Source organism: Cololabis saira, chromosome 23 (genome assembly GCF_033807715.1).
Source record: "Cololabis saira isolate AMF1-May2022 chromosome 23, fColSai1.1, whole genome shotgun sequence".
Classification (NCBI taxonomy): domain Eukaryota; kingdom Metazoa; phylum Chordata; class Actinopteri; order Beloniformes; family Belonidae; genus Cololabis; species Cololabis saira.
This window is the reverse complement of record NC_084609.1, coordinates 1,012,132-1,035,467: the sequence shown is the minus strand read 5'-3', so window position 1 is coordinate 1,035,467 and position 23,336 is coordinate 1,012,132. Positions and strand designations below refer to the sequence as shown.

The following is a 23,336-nucleotide window of genomic DNA, read 5'->3' as shown; positions in this document are numbered from 1 at the left end:
TTTTGCTCTGTTAAGTACTGCAATGCTCTTTGAAACTTTGTTTTGTACATGCTTAATATGAGATTTCCAGCTAATTTCATCCATTATTACTCCAAGAAATCTGATTTAGTTTACTCTTTCAATATCGCTGCCATCCAATTCAACTTTTCTATGCATATTTATTAGGGCTGGGCAAGTCCACGCGTTATTATCGCGTTAACTCATTCATTTATTAACACCAACATTTATTTTATCACACATTAACGCATGTTGCTCACATGCTTTTGTTTTGAAAAGTCTTTTGCCGGCTGCTGCAGAACCGGAAGAGAGTTGGCGGAAAAACATGTGGAAAAGCTAAAACAGACGTGGAGAGCGGTAAAATTACGGTTACATGGACATTTTCATTTTAAAGTTCTCCCAGACGGAGGATTCAACCCTGTAAAGGAAATTTCAATCGTGATTTTGTGCTTCACACTTTCTAACAGGGACATTTGGTGCTGAATATAGACGGTAAAGCTGCTCCCCGTTAAAAGTTTCTGCTGTTTCCTCAGAAATTGCCTGTTTTAATGTCATGATTGTGGATCAGGATTTTGCTGGTAGACTTTTTATATTTTTCATAAAAAAACATGATGACATTAATGCCCTGGCAGTGGCAATAAGCTATATTTTATTTGACATTTTTACACTAAATATGTGTTACTGACAAGTGCTGATGTTTGCTGAGATGTTTGCACAACAAATGTTATGGCACTTTCGTTCATACTTTTAAAAGTGCACTTTACACAACTTTTGAATTGATTATTTGATTTTGCATACAGATGCCAGGGGAAGGTGAAGAACTCCGGGAAACGCAGCAGGAAACCGGCCAAGATGGACCTGCGGGAGGAGCTGGACATGGTGAGCAGGGCTGGGGATCCATTCAAATGGAAACAATCCATTCAATTCTTAAGATTCAGAATCAATTATCAAGATTTGATTCGATCTGATTCAATCCGATATTGATTTGGGTTAGTGTTATTAAAACAGTTTTTTCAGCTGTTGCATGAATGATATGACTGTAGTTCTGCAACATATTAATACTAGTATTATATTGAGATTCAACAGCAAGTATTGCAGCTAATGATGCTGTAAGGACCAATCAGCTCCCAGAATGCTGATAGAACTGAAACAGAAACATCGTGGGGCAGAATTACCAAACACATCCAGGGAGGAAACAGAGACGGAAGAAATCACTTTTAGTTTTTCCCACATTCCGTTTTTATTTTTTCAATTTTATGTGTTTTTTCAGTTTTTAATTTTTGAGAATTTGGTTTTTAGTATTTTATGCAAACGAACCCTAATACAGTATATAAAGTAATGAAAAATAAACAATTTATGCAATTATAACTGAAAACTTTAATGTTTTCATACCTTTTAAACATATTTAAAGGCAACAACATGTTTCTTTTTTGTTTTTGCCCATGGTCTTTTGGGCAAAACCAAAAAAAATTCCAAAAGTTTTTTGTATGAAATAAATTACTAAGAAATAAACAACTCAAATATTCCTGGGATTAAAGTTCACCGGGTGAAAATGTAATAATGAAAATAAATTGATCTTTAGACGTAAGAATCAATTTTTAGGAATTAATATGACAATTGATTTAGAATCGGAAAATCGTTTTTTTTTTTTTTCAACACAGGCCTAATGGTGAGGGAGGGGGGTCGGGTTGAGATGGGGGTTCTGAACCCGGGTCCAGATCCAGACCTGCAGGTCCTCTACAGACCACTAGGGTCCAGATCCAGACCTGCAGGTCCTCTACAGACCACTAGGGTCCAGATCCAGACCTGCAGGTCCTCTACGGACCACTAGGGTCCAGATCCAGACCTGCAGGTCCTCTACAGACCACTAGGGTCCAGATCCAGACCTGCAGGTCCTCTACAGACCACTAGGGTCCAGATCCAGACCTGCAGGTCCTCTACAGACCACTAGGGTCCAGATCCAGACCTGCAGGTCCTCTACAGACCACTAGGGTCCAGATCCAGACCTGCAGGTCCTCTACAGACCACTAGGGTCCAGATCGTCCGACCCTTCTTCACCTTCTTTCAGCCCGACCAGTCTCACGTTAGCTCTTGGGCTGCGGTCCTCCATCTGGGTGATTTTCGTGGTGAGTTCCTCCACTTGTTGCTGGAGATCGTTGGCTTGATGTTTATTGGCTCTCACTTTAGCTTGTAGCGTGTCAAACTTAGCTGTGTTACTCTGAATGGATTTCTGTGACGACTCAAAGCTCTTGGCCAGCTCACTCACAGTAGCCTTGGTGTCTTGTATTTGCTGCGTCAGTTCTGCTAGCTGTGGGGTGAGGATGTCGTTGACCGCTTCTTTCACTGCAGACTGAATGAACTCGCTGAGTTTCTGCTGCTGCGCTAGCATAGCAGAGCTAACAGTGTTAGCTATGGCGTCGTCCAGATCCTCTCTCGGCATCGTAACCATTGTTTTTTTTCAACGGTGACATGTTGTTTCGTTCTCGTTCACTCCCAGGCTTCCCTTGAGACATTATGCTGTGATGACTTCAGTCATCACAGCATAAGCTTTAGTTTAGTCGGTTAAAAAAATGAGGATTTGAGAGGTTGTTGAAGGCTAGTTGTTAAGCTACACGTGCATCGCAGTCAGGCGCCACCCGGGAGTCACGTCACGTAATGTTATACATATTTTAAACTTAACGTTTGTTTAATAAGTCATGTTAGCATTCATGCTAGCAAACGTTACCTTCCCAGTTAATGTTTAACCCATTTGACCAGCCAATGAGTTGGCTTAAGACACTTTTACAGCGTATTGAGAAGTACAAAGCCCCTTTGATGACATTTGAAAAAAAAAAAATAATGTGTGGCCACGCATTAATAACTCGTGGCCATGAGTTAATATCTCGTGGCCACGCATTGTGTTAATATCTTGTGACCATTAGGGCTGCAACGATTCGTCGACGTTGTCGACAAAAATCGACAATCAAAATTGTCGACAATGAATTCCATTGTCGACAATTGTCGCCAGACGTGTTTTTCCAACGGAGTGAGGCGTCTCATTTCAATACGATCTCTGTCGAGCCGCGCATGCACGGCAGCGTCTGAGCGCAGCTGCGGGTAATAAAACTGTGATAAAAAATAAATAAAAAGTTTGGGAGCATTTTAGCCTCGATACGGTGAATAAAAAGATGACTTGCAAGGTTTGCAAAGCCGACGTTGCTTTTCACTGGAGCACGTCAGTAATGCATCTGAAGAGAAAGCACGTTGGAGTGCTGAACGAAACGGACTCGCCTTTAGTAAGATATTAAGCGTATTTTGGCTTTAAAAGAAAGCTTTAACGTTATGCCTGACAAAGTATTAAATTAAGTCGGATATTTGGAGAAACTGCGTTTAGTGTCTGTGGCGCATCTTGGAAGAGAGACGCACGGGACCGCAGTCGGTCAAGCAGCATTCTCTCCCTCCACAGCAATGTAATATCCAAGCGATTCATTTATTAAATTAATTTGTTTCATTCTAAACTTTTTTATTTTATGTTATTTATTAGTATTATTTGAGCCACTCACAGCCTACTCGTTTATATAACCTCAATCATAATTGATGCAGCGCGAAAGGCGAAAAAAGGCTTGTGCGCTGATGACAATGATGGATTTGCATCTAACTTTCAGTCAGGTGCTTATGAACTGTCAATCATCCATCAAGCTCCACAATGATCATGTTAACATTAAATCAGATAGATTTGTCTGGACTTTTCTCTTGCGGGACGGGAGAAGACTCTAAATCAATGCATCTTTATTATTGTGCGCCGTGCGGGCATGAATTCATGAGTTTTGCGGGAGGGGCGGGAGTGGAACACACACGTTGCAGGCGGTAATGGTCAGAAATGCAGCGGGAGCAGGATGGAGAAAACAGTCCCGCTATATCAGGGGTCTAGTGCCATCTTTCTGGTGTTTATTATCATTTGCCACATAATTAAAGCAACCTCATACTAAATTAAAAAAAAAATTACTAATTATCCGATTAGTCGACTAATCGTTTCAATAGTCGGTGACTAGTCGACTATTAAAATAGTCGTTAGTTGCAGCCCTAGTGGCCATGCATTATTTTGAAAAAAATTAAATAATGCGTGGCCACGCATTAATAATTTGTTGGCCACGAGATATTAATTCGTGGCCACGCATTATTTTATTTTTTTCAAATGTCACCAGAGTGGCTCCGTAGAGAATAATAATAATACTGTCATTTAGCATACGCATTTATCCAAAGCGACTTACATTTGAAAGAACAAACACACGGGGAGCAATTAGGGTTAAGGCCTTGCTCAGGGGCCCAAGGTGGTTCATCTTGGTTGCCGTTCTGGGGCTTGAACCTGACCCAAGCCCACCTCTGTAGCCACTAGACCACCACTCCCCCCACACATGAGTTAGCTTTCTTCAAAACAAGACTTACTGTTAGTTAGTTAGTTAGTTAGTTAGTTAGTTAGTTAGTTAGTTAGTTTTATTTTGGTCCATTAGTCAATCAAAACATGCACCACAGTAAAGCTGGATATATAAATAAATGAACCAAAAAAGGTGTAGACTAAAGCCGTAGCTTATATAATGCCTACCCTTTTTTACAATACATCACATCACATCAAATCAAAATAAAAGGTATTGCAGAGATCAATTACAACAAGAGCATGTGATATAAAGGATTTACAGGAGAAGCTGCTCTTGGTCATAGTTTATATTTATCAATTGCCCTAAGTTTAAATTTTTTTTTTGAATTTGCGGATAGAACTACACATTTTTAGCTCATCAAAGAGACTATTCCACAAGTTTACCCCTTTAACAGAAACACATCTACTTCTAAAGTTTGTCCTTACCTTTATTGTTACAAGTTCCCCTGAGTTCATACCGACTTTCTCTGGGTGAAAACATTTCCTGAATGCAGTAAGGAAGTAGGTTGTTGTGTGCCTTATACATTATAAGAGAAGTCCTTAGCTCAACTAGATCTACACATTTAAGGTATTTAGTTGAAGAGTAATGAAGAGTGGGTTCGTTGGGTCGCAGTATTTTGAATTATTTACAATTCTTATGGCTCCCTTTTGTAATTTAATTATTGGATCAATGTTTGTTATGTAAGTATTTCCCCATACACAGTAAGTAATATATGAAACAATGAGTGAACAGTACAGTATGTAAGTGGATTTCTGATTTAAAAGTTATTTTGTCTTGTATAGGATTGGAATGGTTTTTGACAATTTAGATTTAATATTGTTTATATGTGTTTTCCAATCAAGTTTATCATCAATTATCACGCCCAAGAATTTATTTTCACATACTTGTTCAATTTCGACATCATTGATTTTGAGCTTAACTTCACAATTTACTTTTCGGTTACCAAAGATTATAAATTTAGTTTTACTTAAATTCAGTGATAATTTATTGATATCAAACCAACTTTTAAGAACTTTCAACTCTTTTTCCACTGCACTCAAAAGCTGTTCCAAATGTTTACCAGAGCAATATATACTGGTATCGTCGGCAAACAACACAAATTTTAACAGTTTCGACACATTACAAATATCATTAATATACAAAATAAACAGTATGGGACCCAGCACAGATCCTTGTGGAACACCATATGTAACTTTTAATAAATTAGAATTTTCATTGTTCAGATGTATATATTGGAATCTGTCTTCCAGGTAGCTTTGTAGCCATGTATAGGCTATACCTCTGATACCATATCCCTCCATTTTTTTCATCAAAAGCCTGTGGTCAATGGTATCAAAGGCTTTTTTTTTAAATCAATCAGAAAACTCCTACTGTAAATTGTTTATCAACTGCAGTTGAAATTTCTTCTACCAGTTCAGTCACTGCCATTGAGGTGGACCTATTGGACCTAAAACCATACTGATGGTCATTCAGTATATTGTGTTTATTTAGAAATGTATCAAGCCTTTGTATGAACAATTTTTCTAAAATCTTTGAGAATTGTGAGAGCAGGGAGATTGGTCTATAGTTGGAAAACTGATGCCTGTCTCCACTTTTAAAGATGGGAATGACACTTACTCTTAAGCTATACAAAAGTATTAGGGCTGTCCCCAACGCAGGATTTAGCTGGTCGACTCAAGTCGGGGAGTTTAATACGACGGGTCGACGGCTCGTTTTTTAAGTACCCCCCGTATCAATTTGGCTTTTTTCCAAAGTGCTGTTTAAACCTACAGTGCATGCAACAGTAATATGAACATTGTTTTAAGCATTTCTTACTCATGTTTTAACCTGCTGCTTTCTTTCACCGCATAACACACTTCACATGTAGCTCCTGCTGATGCTGCACATGCGCAGTTTGCGCATCACAGTTTGTGTACTGTGCGTGACTCTGACTCTGACAACATTGTCTTACAGTTGACCACATGGCCTGAAACAAAGAAACCTAGACAATGACCCCAAAGCCCAGCAGGCTTTGCAGTTTGTGGCTTTTGGTGTGAGATGGGAAAGTGACGCGTGGATAGTGCGTTGGACAGAGACCCATTAAACATCATGGGCCCCTTTGCTGACATGAAGCAGACCCGCTGGTTAATAAATAGCTGCAGCTCCCCGCATCTTGCTCTCTCTTGATCTGGCTCTCCATCTGCTGTTCTTAAGTTCTGCAAGTACTACACCTCATCTCCGACCGGTGCGACTAACATCAGCCGAGGAGCCATCCATCCAGCTGCACTGGTGAAAACCCACTGGTTACCAAGAACCAGTGAACGCATCCTTCATCCACTTCAATGGTCTAAAGCAGCAACATTAAGACCGTGTTGTTTTGCAAAACTCAGTTCGATGTGTTTTAGCTGGGTTTTCTGTCCAGACTTTGCCTCAACTCTGTCTGGACACCAAGCCTCCAACTTCTGACTTCCAACCTTTTTCAACTTTTAAGTGTTTCTCAACCCCTATGTACACCTAGACTGTGCAACACGTGCACTGTTGTACCTGTGGGTAGCTCCAAAGACTATGCCACAGCATCTCAATGGGATTCAGGTCGGGACTTTGACTAGGCCACTCCAAAGTCTTCATTTAGTTTTTCTTCAGCCATTCAGAGGTGGACTTGCTGGTGTTTTTTGGATCATTATCCTGCTGCAGAAACCAAGTGGCTTCAGCTTGAGCTCACGAACAGATGGCCGGACATTTTCCTCCAGGATTTTTTGGTAGACAGCAGAATTCATGGTTCCATTTACCACAGCAAGTCTTCCAGGTCCTGAAGCAGCAAAACAGTCCCAGACCATCACACCACCACCATATTTTACTGTTGGTATGATGTTCCTTTTCTGAAATGACATGTCCTATTTAAGTGATTTCTTGATTGAGAACAGGTGTGGCAGTAATCAGGCCTTGGTGTGGCTGGAGAAATTGAACTCAGCTTTCCAAAGATGTGATAAACCACAGATAATTTATGTTTTAAAAGGGGGGGTCAATCACTCTTTCACAAAGGACTATGTAGGTTTGGATTTTTTTCCCCTTAATAATAAAAAGCTTCATTTAAAAACTGCATTTTGTGTTTACTTGTGTTATCGTTGTCTAATATTTAAATGTATTTGAGGATCTGAAACATTTAAGTGTGACTAACATGCAAAGAAATAAGAAAAACACTTTTTCACACTGTGTGTGTGTGTGTGTGTGTGTGTGTGTGTGTGTGTGTGTGTGTGTGTGTGTGTGTGTGTGTGTGTGTGTGTGTGTGTGTGTGTGTGTGTGTGTGTGTGTGTGTGTGTGTGTGTGTGTGTGTGTGTGTGGGGAACACAGTTCATGTTCAATATTATGTTCAATATAAATAGTTCATGAATGGGTTTTGAGTGTTTTTCAGCAGCTCTCAAATTTTACACTTATTACGTAGACGTATAAGAAGTCTCATCTGAAGGTGTCGTACTGTTAAAGGAGCTGTATGTAAGCGCAATAATAAAACGAATCATAAAATGACCCCGATATGTCAACACACATTTAAAAATCATGTTCATTTCAAATACTTTTGTCACTGACAACAGCACTCAAGCCAGGATATTCCAGTTTAAAAAGAGGAGTTGCAGCCCTCAACTGATGTTTATGTTGTCATTTTTTGTTTTGGCCTGAAGCTCCACCCTCCACCTATCTCCCAATCACCAAGTCAGTATTGTTTCTGAAGCTCCACCCTCCACCTATCTCCCAATCACCAAGTCAGTATTGTTTCTGAAGCTCCACCCTCCACCTATCTCCCAATCACCAAGTCAGTATTGTTTCTGAAGCTCCACCCTCCACCTATCTCCCAATCACCAAGTCCGTATTGTTTCTGAAGCTCCACCCTCCACCTATCTCCCAATCACCAAGTCAGTATTGTTTCTGAAGCTCCACCCTCCACCTATCTCCCAATCACCAAGTCAGTATTGTTTCTGAAGCTCCACCCTCCACCTATCTCCCAATCACCAAGTCAGTATTGTTTCTGAAGCTCCACACTCCACCTATCTCCCAATCACCAAGTCAGTATTGTTTCTGAAGCTCCACACTCCACCTATCTCCCAATCACCAAGTCAGTATTGTTTTGGCATCCGGGTTGCCAGCTCGGCTCTAATTATGGCAGCCATGGCAGCCTACGTTCCTGCTGCATTCTGCAGCCTACCTGGCAACCTCTGGTCGGGGGGAGGAGGGGGAGGGTACACGCCGCTCAACAATATTTTGAAAGTGACTGCAGTACCAGTTTTGGACATTTCTTACAGACGGCTCCTTTAAGTACTAGTTGTAGCTAAATATGTTTAACATTAGTCCTCAGAAGATAAACTTAATTGTCTCACATGAAAAAACATGACAGGCAGCATTTGAATGAAACTGAAAAGGCTTTTGATAATGCAGCCAAGATAATGTAAGTCATCTTCTCTGTTACAGAATCATAAAGGAAGACCCAAAAGACACTGGTGTGATGATTGCAAGCAAGTGTTCAGCACTTCATCAAACCTGAAGATGCATAAGAAAACTCACACTGGAGACAAGCCTTACAGATGTGATCAGTGTGGAGCGGCTTTTGCCGAGCAAGGTGCTTTAAGGAGACACCAACGTATTCACACTGGAGACAAGCCTTACAGATGTGATCAGTGTGGAGTGGCTTTTGTCCGACAAGATCACCTAAAGCAACACCAACGTATTCACACTGGAGACGAGCCTTACAGATGTGATCAGTGTGGAGCGGCTTTTGCCCAAAAAGGTGCTTTAAGGAGTCACCAACGTATTCACACTGGAGAAAAGCCTTACAGATGTGATCAGTGTGGAGCGACTTTTGCCCAGCAAGGTGATTTAAGGACTCACCAACGTATTCACACTGGAGAAAAGCCTTACAGATGTGCTCAGTGTGGAGCGACTTTTGCCCATCAAGGTACTTTAACGAGTCACCAACGTATTCACACTGGAGAAAAGCCTTACAGATGTGATCAGTGTGGAGCGACTTTTACCACATCAAGTAATCTAAGAGTCCACCAACGTATTCACACTGGAGACAAGCCTTACAGATGTTATCAGTGTGGAGCAGCTTTTGCCCAGCAAGGTGCTTTAACGAGTCACCAACGTATTCACACTGTAGACAAGCCTTACAGATGTGATCAGTGTGGAGTGATTTTTGCCCGACAAGATAGCCTAAAGCGACACCAACGTATTCACACTGGAGAAAAGCCTTACAGATGTGATCAGTGTGGAGCGACTTTTACCACATCAAGTAATCTAAGGAGTCACCAACGTATTCACACTGGAGAAAAGCCTTACAGATGTTATCAATGTGGAGCAGCTTTTGCCCAGCAAGGTGCTTTAACGAGTCACCAACGTATTCACACTGGATAAAAAGTGTACATTTGCGATCAGTGCTGATCTCATTTATTTTGAGAGTTCAGTTAAAATGCACCAATTTAGTTTACTTAATTTAGTTTGAAAGAAATAATTCACAAATACGCACTGACACACACACCCACACATAGATGATCTGAAGTTTGTGTTTAATGTCTAGTTAATTGTTGTTCATGTGTAGTTTAGGCATAGGAATTCATCCCAGGTTTTGTTTCACTTTCTTTTAAGACTTTTGCAAATAAATTCAGATTAATTTGAATGAGAGAAGTTGTTTGTGTTTATTTTATAGATATTTTTGTCACAGCTGCTGGTTTCAAAGGTCTGTGCTCAGACTCCTTCCTTCACTTTTATTCCTAAACTTGCCACTGTTCGGCTTAAGGCTTTTCTCCCACTATGGGAGTTTTTACCTCCGATTGTGTATATAATAATTGGTCGGGGGTTTATGTTCATGTTCGTTCATGTTCTTGATCTCTGGAAAGCGTCTAGAGACATCTGTTGTATTAGACGCTATATAAATAAAATTGAATTGGGAAAAAAAAATAATTGAATTGATTTGTAACGCCCCCCCCCCCCCCCCCCCCCCCTAGCAACAGGCTGACACGTAGGGAACACCAGCTACTTTGAGACGGATTTAGCTGTTTAGTTATTATTTCCTGATAAGTCAGGTAGTGCCCCGTTTTGATTGATTCATATTGATAAGTCATCTTCTTTATTAGTTATTAATAACTATCGTAAGACAATTATTAATAATAATTTCTAATAACTGGACCAGCACTCCCTTTGTGGTGCAACACCAGCCCCGGTCCTCGGTGTCCACTGTCCTGCAGGTTTTAAATGTGTCCCTACATGCAGGACAGTAGCTCTCAAGGACCAGGGTTGGACACCCCTGGTTTAGGACTTTAGACGCAAATAACAGAGTTTTGACTTTGATTGTAGATGTTCTGGAGAACCCATGAAGGGAGGCCAACACGGGAGAGATATGTGGTCTCTTACTGGTTCCTGTCAGCACTCGCGCTGCTGCTTTGATCAAATCTAAATCCAGACCTTCACCCAGTGAGGATCTTCAGGACGGGCTGAAGAAGACTTTGCACATCAGTCCCACTCTCCCATCATCAACACAACATTTGGTGGAAATAGAAATGCAGCTCTGGATGGAAATGAATGTTTAGATACATGATGATCTGACTGAAACAAGGACATGGTCACATGACAACTAAAGGACCTCCAAATAAATATTAAAGTGAGACACTAAAGCTTACCATGTCTGAAAACTCTTCTCAGCGCTCCCCCTTTTATTCTCAAGGGTCGGGAAGACCACACCCCCAGTCTTTTAATCTCCCACCATTAAGTATCATATCTTACTTCACACCGGAGGCTGGACAAAACAGTCTTTTATTTTCGAGACTCAGATACCAACACTCCTCCTTTTCTCCTCCTTTAGAAAAACATCTGTTTTCAGAACAGGTGATATCTCTCCTTGATTTTCTCTCTCCTGAAGACATCTGTTTTTAGAATCAAGTTAATCTCTCCTCCACCTTCCCTCCCCTGAAAACACCTGCTCCAGAATCAAATTATATCTCTCCGTAAGGAGGGAGCTCTGGCCATAAACAAACCCCCATGACACCTAGCGTGCACATATCATAATCAGCTGTTTCTATGATCGTGCTCACGTATGACAAAGACGGTGCTCATATCATAATCAGCTTTTCACTCCTTCTCTCCCTGAGAACAACCAAATGAACCTTCCTGAGAGAGCTCCCTTTATACTCTCTCTCTCTCACACACACACACACACACACACACACACACACACACACACACACACACACACACACACACACACACACACTGAGACAGCTTTCTTAAGCCTGAATTAAGGTTCTGCGTCAAACCAACGCAGAGCACACGCCGTCACCGTGACGCCGTCGTGAACCCTTCGGACTTCTCAGTCACTCCATTTCGCCGCGGTGCAGTACCCCCACGTGACCGCTAATTCTCAATCTTTTCCTGAATGGTTTATCCGACTTTTTCCGGTCACAGTGAATCAAAGAGATAAGGACAACTATTGTGCAAAAAAACAAACAAAAAAAATCACACATACACGAAGAAAAGAGCGCTGAAAGTACACGACTGCTTCAAACCGGAAACTGGAAATGCGTTGCTTCCAAGTGAACCAATCACAGCCCTCTCGGTCTGCGTGTGGTCTGCGTCGCCTTGACGTGTAGTTACAATTTTTGGGAGGTGCACGTCGGTGACGGCGTGTGGTCTGCGTCGACGCGTACGACACAGCGTAGGCATGCCGTCGTTTTGACGGCATGCCTACGCATCGTTTTTCTTTTTTCCTCTTTTCCTTTTTTTTCTCCTTTTTCCTTTTTAATCTCGACATTTCGGCATTGTGCAAATTGAAAACTAAATCTACCCCCAGTTCTAACTAATATAGATACGTGCAGCATGTGTTGTCTTCATTCTAATTCTGATACAAGACTTTTCATTTTTTGCGGCTCCAGACATATTTGTTTTTTGTGTTTTTGGTCTTTAACATTTTGGGTTGCCGACACCTGTCCTAGCTCCTCGGGGTTCTCTGGACTCTCTGGGCTGGACCGGGGTCTCGAGGTGGCTCCTGGCCACAGGACTGCAGGCGGGTCGGCTAACGGCTCTGCTGGATCCCCCCTGGGTGATGTGGGAAGATGGTTCCACTCAGGCCCCCATGCCGGTGGGTCGGGGTGCCCCTCGTTCCGCTGCGGCTCGCTCGTACCCTCGTCCTGCTGCGGCTCGCTCGTACCCTCGTCCTGCTGCGGCTCGCTCGTACCCTTGTCCTGCTGCGGCTCGCTCGTACCCTCGTCCTGCTGCGGCTCGCTCGTACCCTCGTCCCGCTGCGGCTCGCTCGTACCCTCGTCCCGCTCGTACCCTCGTCCTGCCGCGGCTCGCTCGTACCCTCGTCCTGCCGCGGCTCGCTCGTAACCTCGTCCTCCTGTGGCTCGCTCGTACCCTCGTCCTGCCGCGGCTCGCTCGTAACCTCGTCCTCCTGTGGCTCGCTCGTACCCTCATCCTGCCGCGGCTTGCTCGTAACCTCGTCCTCCTGCGGCTCGCTCGTAACCTTGTCCTGCTGCGGCTCGCTCGTACCTTCGTCCTGTGACATAAAGACATTAAAAGACATTTAAAAAATGCTCAAGTTGAATCTGAATGTTCACATAAAATCTTGCTGGAGTTTTTTGGATGAGTCGGAGAACAACGTGACCTACGCCTCTATTGATCACTCTGGAAAGACTTCTGCAAAGAAAAATGCAAGTTACTATAGAATAACAGGTGATTATGTGACACCCACAAAAGAAAAGGTCATTTTTGTGAATTTGTTTTATTTTATACCTGCATTAATTTTAATATGAATAAGCCTGTGTGACACTATAGGATTGAACCTGCACTACCGACTCTATACAGTAGGGGGCAGTGTCCGCCTGTTGCGTGTTGTGGGAACACAGTGTTCTTCTGTGGTTCCTTAGAGGGAGCGGCCATTATACTTTGTGCCTGTACAGAAACAACATGCATTTTATTCATTCCTTGTCCTGTATTTCTCAGGTTGGTAATTACCTCAAACACACTTTATTTACAACAGAAACGTTCCTATAAGAAGATAAATACACTAGCTTTCGTTTGATGTACATAACATGATGTTTGGTGTTGATTTAGTGACGTTTTTGACTAATAAGAAGTGGACTCCTGCACAGGTTGATGGTTATTATTTTGAGATCGGTTTTGTAACATTTATGGACAGAAATGAGTCAGTATGTGTCTGTAAAGATTTCGGTTTGAGTATTTATGTTTATTAAGGCAACAGTGTGTGTTTACCAGCCCCAAAACTAGTCTGTTTCTATCTGTTTGTGCACTTTAGCAGTGCAGCGCCTGTCACACACAAAAGTGTGTCCTATATAATTTCGTGACTGCAGGGTCATGTTACTGCAATGATGGTGTTATACTGTGAATGGTATTATAGTAAAGTAGCAAGAAAACGAAATATGGTGTGAGCAAAGTTACTATAGCCTTCTGTATTATACTGCAAAGTAAAATAAGAATATGTGAATAATACTAACAGGTGATATACTGTAAATGAAAAGAGAAGTATTATGGAGCATTGGATGAAGAGAAACTTTGGGTTACGGAGATAACCTTGGATAATTTAGTGAAGAGAAAATATGGGTTATGGACAAGAACAAGGTAATGGAATATGGATTTATTGCAATGACAATGATTGTATTATTGTTAATGATTGTTGACAAGACAAAAATAAGAACATTGAACATACAATGGAGAAAAAGAAATAAGAAAGAGATATGATGATATTCTGGATTTTGGTAAATAAATTATACTTTGTGCCTGTACAGAAACAACATGCATTTTGTTCATTCCTTGTCCTGTATTTCTCAGGTATATTTAAACTGCTAACGGGTACCCACGCCGGGGCCTGTAACAGTTTCTTGGGGGCTCGTCCGGGATAACAGCGCCACCTACCGTCCACGGCGGGAAGCTGATCCACAAATAGATGACATCTGGGACCGGAGCTGAGCTGTCAAGCCTTGACAGCTAAATCCTATGACCAGACGGGAGCTGAGCGGTGTAGCTGTGAGCTGAGGCAGTGACGACGGAGATCCACGACCAGAGCGGAGCTGCGGCTGCAGTCCATGAGACCCGTGGAGAAGAGAGGATGCTGCCAGTGAAGAACCGTGAGTCAAGCAGAGACTGTCATTCCATTGAAATGTGCAACTGACGTGGAGAGTGATCGATGACATCTGAAGACGTCTAGCGCTGCTAGAAGGAGAACAGGTGTGAGCACTGAGCGGTGATCGATCGACCAAAGAAGAGACTGTGTCAATTCACTGGACTTTGGTTCTAACGTGAGGAAGTGAAGAAGAGGTGAGATGGCGGACAAAGAAAGGAAGAAGCTAATGTGGGACATTAGGAAGAGCCTGTTCTCCCTGTCACCAAGCAACCTCTTTGAAATTGCCAAGAACGTTAGCCAAGTGCCTGGAGAAGACAAGTCTACACCGGAGGAAGATGATCACGAGGGTTGCATGAACCACATCTGTGAGTACATTAACAGCAAGCATCACCTCGAGTCAGAAGACGAAGGTATGACAGATTTTTTGGTTTTGAAAGATCTCGTTGATGATGCACTGCGGCTTCAGAATATAAGAAAGGTTTTGACTGTTGTGAGTGATAATACTGTCGCCAGTGATGTTGTGGGGCCAACTGATTCTACTCAGGCTAGTGAAACCAGTGCAGCCACACCTCAGTTAAGTGACACCGCCAACACTACTACAGTACACGTAGGCCAGGTTAACCCCGCCAGTGATAACCCTAGCACTGCCATGACTGATTCAGTTGGTGCCACACAAAATGTTGAACTGATGAAAATGTTACTGAGCTACGAGGAGCTCGGTAAGAAATTGAAACAGTGTATTGACGCACCACCCACACACCCACAGTCGCTTCACACTCAACACGCATTGCCCACCATGCAAACTCAGTCGCTTCAACACTCATTTCCCACCATACAAACCCAGTCGCTTCCCGCTCAACACTCATTTCCCAGCATACAAACCCAGTCGTTTCCCACTCAACACTCACTTCCCACCATGCAAACCCAGTCGCCTCCCTCATCACACTCCCTGCCCACCACACACACACTTTCCCTTTATACACCACAATTCCAGACCCATTCAGCTGCACACAACATGGGCCCACACACACAACATGCAACACAACACCTCAACCAACCTGTACACAACACTTACCAGCCAAGCGAGAAGATGGTCTCCATGAGAGAACTCTCTTACCTCCAACGAAGAGAATTCAAGATCCATGGGGGTCAAATTGGCGACACCAGTTCTGACATTACATACAGTAATGTGTGTCGACAGATTGATGAAGGGATCCACGAGGGTTTCAGTGACTCGGAAATTGTCAGGTCTGTGCTCAGGATAATCAAGCCAGGCAATTTCAAGGATATGCTGATCAATAAGGATGGCGTGACTGTGGAAGAACTTAAAGGATTTTTGCAGTCCCACTTCAGAGAGAAGGATAGCACTGAACTGTTTCAGGAGTTGATGTGCGCGAAACAGAATTAAAATGAAACGCCCCAACAATTCCTCTACAGAGTAATTGGCCTCAAACAGAAGATATTGTTCACATCCAGCCTGCCTGATGCAAACATTAGGTACAGCAGGGCGACAGTCCAAGACATTTTCCTGCACACGGTGTATCAGGGGCTCGGGCACAAATACAGTGACGTCCGCATGGAATTGAAACCGCTCCTTGCCGACAGCAATGTTAAAGATAAGTTGATTCTCCGTCATGTGATGAGAATAACCAGTGAGGAGAGCGAGAGGCAGCGGCGGTTAGGCCCAATACCCAGCCACAAACAAAACAAAGCACACAGTGCCCAGCTTGAAGTTGAAGCAAATGCAGCACAAGCCAACGGTGCTAAGCCACAGACTGTCGAACCAGCAGTTGGAATGGATGTTATACATCAACTGTCTGCTAAAATTGAGGCACTGACCAAAGTAGTTGACTCACTGACACAACCTGCACAAGTACGACTGCCAGAACAGCCGTGCCAGTGTGCTCAGAAGAAACCGACAAGAGAGAGACCCAACGGTTGTCCTAAATGTGTGGAACAAGGCCTGTCCAATTGGCGCCATTGCTTCATCTGCTGTGAAGAAGGACACAGGGCCGTTGGTTGTCTCAAGAGGTAGAAGAACCAGGGAAACGGGAGCCGGTCGCTGCCACGGGGCAACCAGTGATCGGACCCCAAACGCCCCAGCCCAGTGGTGTCCAAGACCGTCAGACCAGTGTGGAGGCCACAACTAAGCCAAACATCTTACCATGCATCTCCCCAGTTGTAGCCTGTACAAAACAGAGACATGGCCAGAGAAAAACCCACACAGAGTCATCGTCACCAGACCCACTGAATGCCAAGAATGAGCTAGTAGCAAGACTAATTGGGAGAAAAAGCTCTAATCCAATGTTACCTGAATGGACTAGCTGTGAATGCCTTGCTGGATACCGGAGCTCAAGTGAGCATGATCGATCGGGCAAGGAAGGAAACGCACTTACCTCATCTCGAGGCCAAGCCAATCACTGAACTGATGCTGGAAGAGGATGAGCTTGGAGTGTATGCAGTGAATGGAGACCTCATCCCGTTCGATGGTTGGGTGGCAGTAACAGTGAACTTACCTGGGAACGAAGACCCCAACCTGCTGATCAGTGTCCCGTTCCTTGTGAGCAGCATGCCCCTGGAGAGACCCCTGCTTGGTTTCAATGTCGTGGAGGAGCTGATCCTGGGAAAACCAGAGAAACTCATCCCAATCCTGATCACCCTGCTATGTGGGGCCATCTCCATCACCAGTGAAAAAGCTGAGGCCATAGTGAGCTGCGTATCCACCACAAAGCCCAGCATGCAACGCGGACGCCTGAGGCTAGGCCAACGTGACATGGTCATTCCCGCTGGACAGGTTACATGGATAAGGTGCAGAGTCCCACCCAACATGAGCTCCTCTACCAGCCCTGTCTTGTTCGAGCCAGATGAAGACAGCATGCCGTTAGAACAACTGGATGTGGGTGAAGGCTTGCTCGAAATACAGAACCTGAAGCAACCATATGTAACGGTGCCAGTTGGAAACAATACCAAGCACGATATTACCCTACCTCGGAAGACTGCCCTGGGAAATGTCCAGACAATAGCAAAAGTAGTCGAAACATACTCACCTGACAAGACTGAGCAGTTGGAAGTCGATGTGAAGATCAACAGTGCTACCACGTCATCGGCTGATGAACGTCCGTCCTTGTGGCACCCACCCGTTGATATCACGCACCTGAATGAAGAACAGCAAGAGACCGTAAAGACAATGCTGTATGAAGAGTCTGCAGCTTTTGCACGAGACAGCAACGATATCGGCTGCATTCCAAGCCTGGAAATGTCGATCAATCTGAAGGACGATATTCCTGTTCAGAGAGCATACTCCTCCATCCCAAAACCGTTGCTCAGAGAAGTCAAGGAGTACATCCAGGACGTCCTGGCCAAGGGGTGGATAGTGAAATCCAAGTCTTCTTACTCAGCCCCTATGGTGTGCGTTAGGAAGAAGGATGGAACGCTACGCCTCTGTATAGATTATCGCCTGTTGAACCAAAAGACCGTTCCTGATCGACATCCACTACCCAGGATCCAAGACTTAACAGACTCTCTTGGTGGCTATTCCTGGTTCAGCATCTTAGACCAGGGAAAAGCCTACCATCAGGGTTTTGTTGAGCAAAAGTCCAGACATCTCACAGCCTTCGTCACGCCCTGGGGGTTGTACGAGTGGGTCCGCATCCCATTTGGCCTTACAAACGCACCCGCAGCCTTCCAGCGGAGTATGGAGGAAATGCTCGGAGCACTGAGGGACGAGTACTGCCTTCCATATCTCGATGACGTTCTCTGCTACGCAAGGTCTTTCGAAGAACATGTCGCAGGAGTGCGGAAGGTCCTCAAAGCTCTCCAACACCATGGGGTAAAACTCAAACCGGAGAAATGTGAACTCTTCCGACGTGAGGTCCGGTATGTGGGAAGACTCGTGTCTGCCGAAGGAGTCAGGATTGACCCAAAGGACCTCGATGCAGTGGTTTCCCTGAAGGCTAAGAGACCACAGACAGTAGGAGACATCAGACGGATCCTCGGATTCCTAAGCTACTACAGATCATACATCCAGGATTTCTCGCGGATCGCCAGACCTCTCTATGAGCTGCTGCAAGTAAAGCCTGGCATGCAAGAGCCTGTAGCACGTGGACGGAAGTCCAAAGGACCGCAACTGTCCTCCAGAACACCTATTGACTGGACAAGAGAACACCAAGTGACACTTGAACGACTCGTGGACATGCTCACAAGCCCACCTGTGCTAGCATATCCAGACTTCAAGCTACCGTTCGTACTGCATACCGATGCGTCTGAGCAGGGCCTCGGAGCGATACTGTATCAGCAGCAAGATGGTGTTGAGGATATTTTTATATATTTATGTGAATATTTTATAATCATCTAACACCTAAGTAAAACATTTAACTAAGACTAATATTGAGAGTGGAGAGAGAGACAGAGAGAGTGGAAAAAAACACTGGCCGGACACACACACACGGGTAAGGGAGGGGGAAGTCCGCTGCACTTGCAAACCTATGACCTTGAGTGAACTGCAAGCGAAGCAAGTGAGAGGCGAAATAATGAAGATGATTGTAAATGAGCACCAAAGCTTCAGGTTCCTATGTGGCAGTTATCTAGCAATGATAAAGGGAACATAAACAAGAACTTCAAAGTAGTAGGAACAGATGTTTATGATCATTGATGGTGAAAATAATGCATTTATTGTCATATGTCTCTTATCTTCCTATAAAAGCCGTGGGTGCGGAGATAAGTTTTCAGAGTTTTCCTTGGACCGCGGAACATGCGATGCTCTCCTGTGGACGTCTTGTACTTTTTTTGGAATAAAGGACCTCCACAGTATTTGTTGGACGAATGCCAGCCGAAACTTTGACTCCTGTGTTTTCTTCAAGTCCACGGATGAAGGAAAAACTTAGACGATTTGGAATAATGGAAAACTTAGGATTATTGTGGAGATCCCAAAAAGGATTTTCTCTACATTTGGCGAGCCGAGCTTCAGGAGAAAGTTACCGGATTTCAGGACTTACGGATCCCGGTGGGAGGTAGGAGATAAATCTTTTTTCTTTTTTTTAAAGAAAAAAAAAAAAAAAAAGAGAAAAGAGAGGAAAAGGAGAAGAGAGGTTGCAGCGGTTCTCGATGTAAAATTAATACAGTTTAGTTCGCCCTCCGCGGTTCACTTTGCCCTTGTGTGCTACGGATTTTCGGTTTTGTTATTAAATTTATGTTTTAAAATCCGAGTGTTTGCGCTGCCGTTAGCGGAGCGGTAGCGGCGCTCTACCCGGCCTGCTTCCTCTCACACGGAGCGGAGCGGAGGGAGTTTAAAACAGAGGGTCTGAAGATAAGAACCGCGTTAAATCTTCGGGGTTAGATCAGGGAGTGAAAAATAGTTGAACAGAGTTTTTCCTGTTTGAAATTATTGTTTGAGAGCGGTGGGACGATCGGAGCCTCCCGCTCGGGGGAGGACAGCCTGCCGAGCGGCTCGGGGGCTGGGTTTCCGCTGGCCGATTATGGTCGGGAATAAAAATAAATAAATAAATAAATAAATAAATTTAGTTTTGCTGTGGCAAATAAATAAAGGCAGAATCCTAGTCTCGAGCAAACTCCCTTAACAATTAAATTAGACACGCCGCCTTTTAACTCTTCCATATCAGGGTCATGCTCATGCCTGTGGCGGGGGGAGTTTGAGGAAATAAAAGAAAAAAAAGAGGAAAAGTTCACGGCTTTAAATCTTCGGTATGACACGAGAGAATTTAAGCGGATCTCACCCATTTTTTTATTTTAAGTCTCCCATATTAGACTCGGTTGTGGTTCCGTGATCGTGGCCGCTGCGGGTTCCGCGGCGCGGGGTGGTGCACCCCCGCGCTGCGGGCTCTGCCTCGGTCCGACGCGGGACTGTGATTCGAACATTGTCCAACAAGGAATTTGACTCCGGTAGTTTCGCTCTATCTGGTTTCGCTCTATATTAGGATACTTTGTACTATTATGGGTATTATAAATAATAATAATTGTAATTATTTACGATAAGTTTCGCGGAAGCGGGAGGACAGTCATCCGCTTAGCGTCGGGGCGGTCCGCGCCCCCGCGGCATCCATCAGTGTATACCTACGACTGAGTTGTTATGATTAAAGAGGCAGTTGTGTGTGTGTGTGTGAGAAGTTTTATTGCTTTTTCAAAGTGGGGGGATAAGTCTCTTATCTTATCTTTTCCCCGGTAGGGATACGGGAATGCTGTTTCCATAGAAGTTTCAGAGTAGGCTCAGCACATGCACACATTGCATTTGATCAGCATAAACAGTTTATATCAGCAATGGAAAAATTAAAGCTCGGTTGTGGTTCCGTGATAAGGGGCCGGTGCTTGGCTAGCGGACGCGGGGTGGGCCCCCCCGCGCTGCGGGCTCAGCGTCGGTCTGACACGGGACTGTGATTCAGGATAAGGGAGATTTGTCTTCCAGCCGCCTCGTTGCTGAACTCTGAGGGAATGGGTGGCTGGTGGATTTCGAGGGGCGTGACTATGGTAATGAGGCTCTGTGCTGATTGGCTGGTTGATTCCAAGGGGCGTGACTATGATCTGATTGGCTGGTGGATTTCAAGGGGTGTGACTATGGTAATGAGGCTCTGTGCTGAGTGGCTGGTTGATTCCAAGGGGCGTGACTATGATCTGATTGGCTGGTGGATTTCAAGGGGCGTGACTATGATCTGATTGGCTGGTTGATTCCAGGGGGAGTGACTATGATAAGGCTCTGTGCTGATTGGCTGCTGGAATGACGTGTTGGAGGGGAGGGCACAGGGGCCTCATGTGGGCTGATAAAGAGGGTTTACTCTGTCCTCGTTCACTGCTCTGGCTGCCATGCTATTTACTGCATCTTGGTCCCCATCCTTTGGACAGAGATCTCAACTTAGGCCCATAAATCATCACCACTGCGCTTCTAAACAGAATCACTACATAGTAACACTCACAACAGGGCTGGACTGGGATATCTCCGCTGTTTTGTGAGTGCAGCATGAGTAGTTTGGGATGATTATTCACTACTAGATGGATATACCAGTCCTCCCCTGAGGACTGGAAGTCTCAGAGTAAAGCTCAATAACTTTCTTTGGTTTTGGGGAAGTCAGGGAAGTAGGTCCCCATATGTGACCCTAGGGTCCCAGGAGGATAAAGAACATTTATGCACTATTGCTGGCTCAATGAAGGACCCTGTGTCTTCGGGAGATGTCGTTGAACAGTTTCAGGTGCATTGCTTGAAAAATCTGAAAACATAAACAGGAAAAATGTATTACGATACTAATAGAGCTCCGTAACACGGAGTCACACCAGTGCTAATCTAAATACTTGACCCATGCAAAAGATCATACTTGTAGACAAATATAAATAACATAAAGATTAACGTTACTTACCGCTGAGTCGTGTGCAGTTGCCGGGTCCGTGCTGTTGGTACTGATCCTTTTATGAGGGTAAGTGTCGAAGCGAGGACTGTTAACACAAACCGAAACCGAACCGTGGGCTGCCTGAACCGCTGCACCCCTAATATCCTCCCTCCGGCCGGCTCCAATGGTCAGAAAATGCTGGTATAAACTTTCTAAAAAACCTAGAATTAACAATTTTTTTTTATGTATGGACGGTATCGGCTGGTGTTTTTCCACAAAATTAGAATATATGGATGAATGAATATGGCCAATAGATATTAGTAGTTGATTTAATGTTATTTACGGAAGCAGCTGTTAAAGTGTTTAAAAAAGTTTTCGGTCTTATTTTTTCTCTTTTCTCCATGGTACGGAGATTTTAATTGTGGATATTAAAGAGATGAGTTTTTGTTTTAATGTTGGAAAAAGTTTTTGGGATTCGGAATACAAAGTTTTTGGCATTTGAAGCTATAAAATTATGATTTAAGTTTTTGGGATTCGGAATACAAAGTTTTTGGCATTTGAAGCTATAAAATTATGATTTAAGTTTTTGGGATTCGGAATACAAAGTTTTTGGCATTTGAAGCTATAAAATTATGATTTAAGTTTTTGGGATTCGGAATACAAAGTTTTTGGGATTGGAAGTTATAAAAATTATGATTTAAGTTTTTGGGATTCGAAGTACAAAGTTTTTGGGATTGGAAGTTATAAAATTATGATTTAAGTTTTTGGGATTCGGAATACAAAGTTTTTGGCATTTGAAGCTATAAAATTATGATTTAAGTTTTTGGGATTCGGAATACAAAGTTTTTGGGATTGGAAGTTATAAAAATTATGATTTAAGTTTTTGGGATTCGAAGTACAAAGTTTTTGGGATTGGAAGTTATAAAATTATGATTTAAGTTTTTGGGATTCGGAATACAAAGTTTTTGGCATTTGAAGCTATAAAATTATGATTTAAGTTTTTGGGATTCGGAATACAAAGTTTTTGGGATTGGAAGTTATAAAATTATGATTTAAGTTTTTGGGATTCGGAATACAAAGTTTTTGGGATTGGAAGTTATAAAATTATGATTTAAGTTTTTGGGATTCGGAATACAAAGTTTTTGGGATTGGAAGTTATAAAATTATGATTTAAGTTTTTGGGATTCGGAATACAAAGTTTTTGGGATTGGAAGTTATAAAATTATGATTTAAGTTTTTGGGATTCGGAATACAAAGTTTTTGGGATTGGAAGTTATAAAATTATGATTTAAGTTTTTGGGATTCGGAATACAAAGTTTTTGGGATTTGAAGTTATAAAATTATGATTTAAGTTTTTGGGATTCGGAATACAAAGTTTTTGGGATTGGAAGTTATAAAATTATGATTTAAGTTTTTGGGATTCGGAATACAAAGTTTTTGGGATTTGAAGTTATAAAATTATGATTTAAGTTTTTGGGATTCGGAATACAAAGT

General features: G+C 43.2%; 1 pseudogene; it reads left to right on the top strand.

The window, feature by feature from the left end:
• The first annotated feature begins 810 nt into the window (after nt 1–810).
• LOC133424459 (zinc finger protein 239-like) lies at nt 811–9,952 on the top strand (annotated as a pseudogene).
• The last annotated feature ends 13,384 nt before the right edge of the window (nt 9,953–23,336 follow it).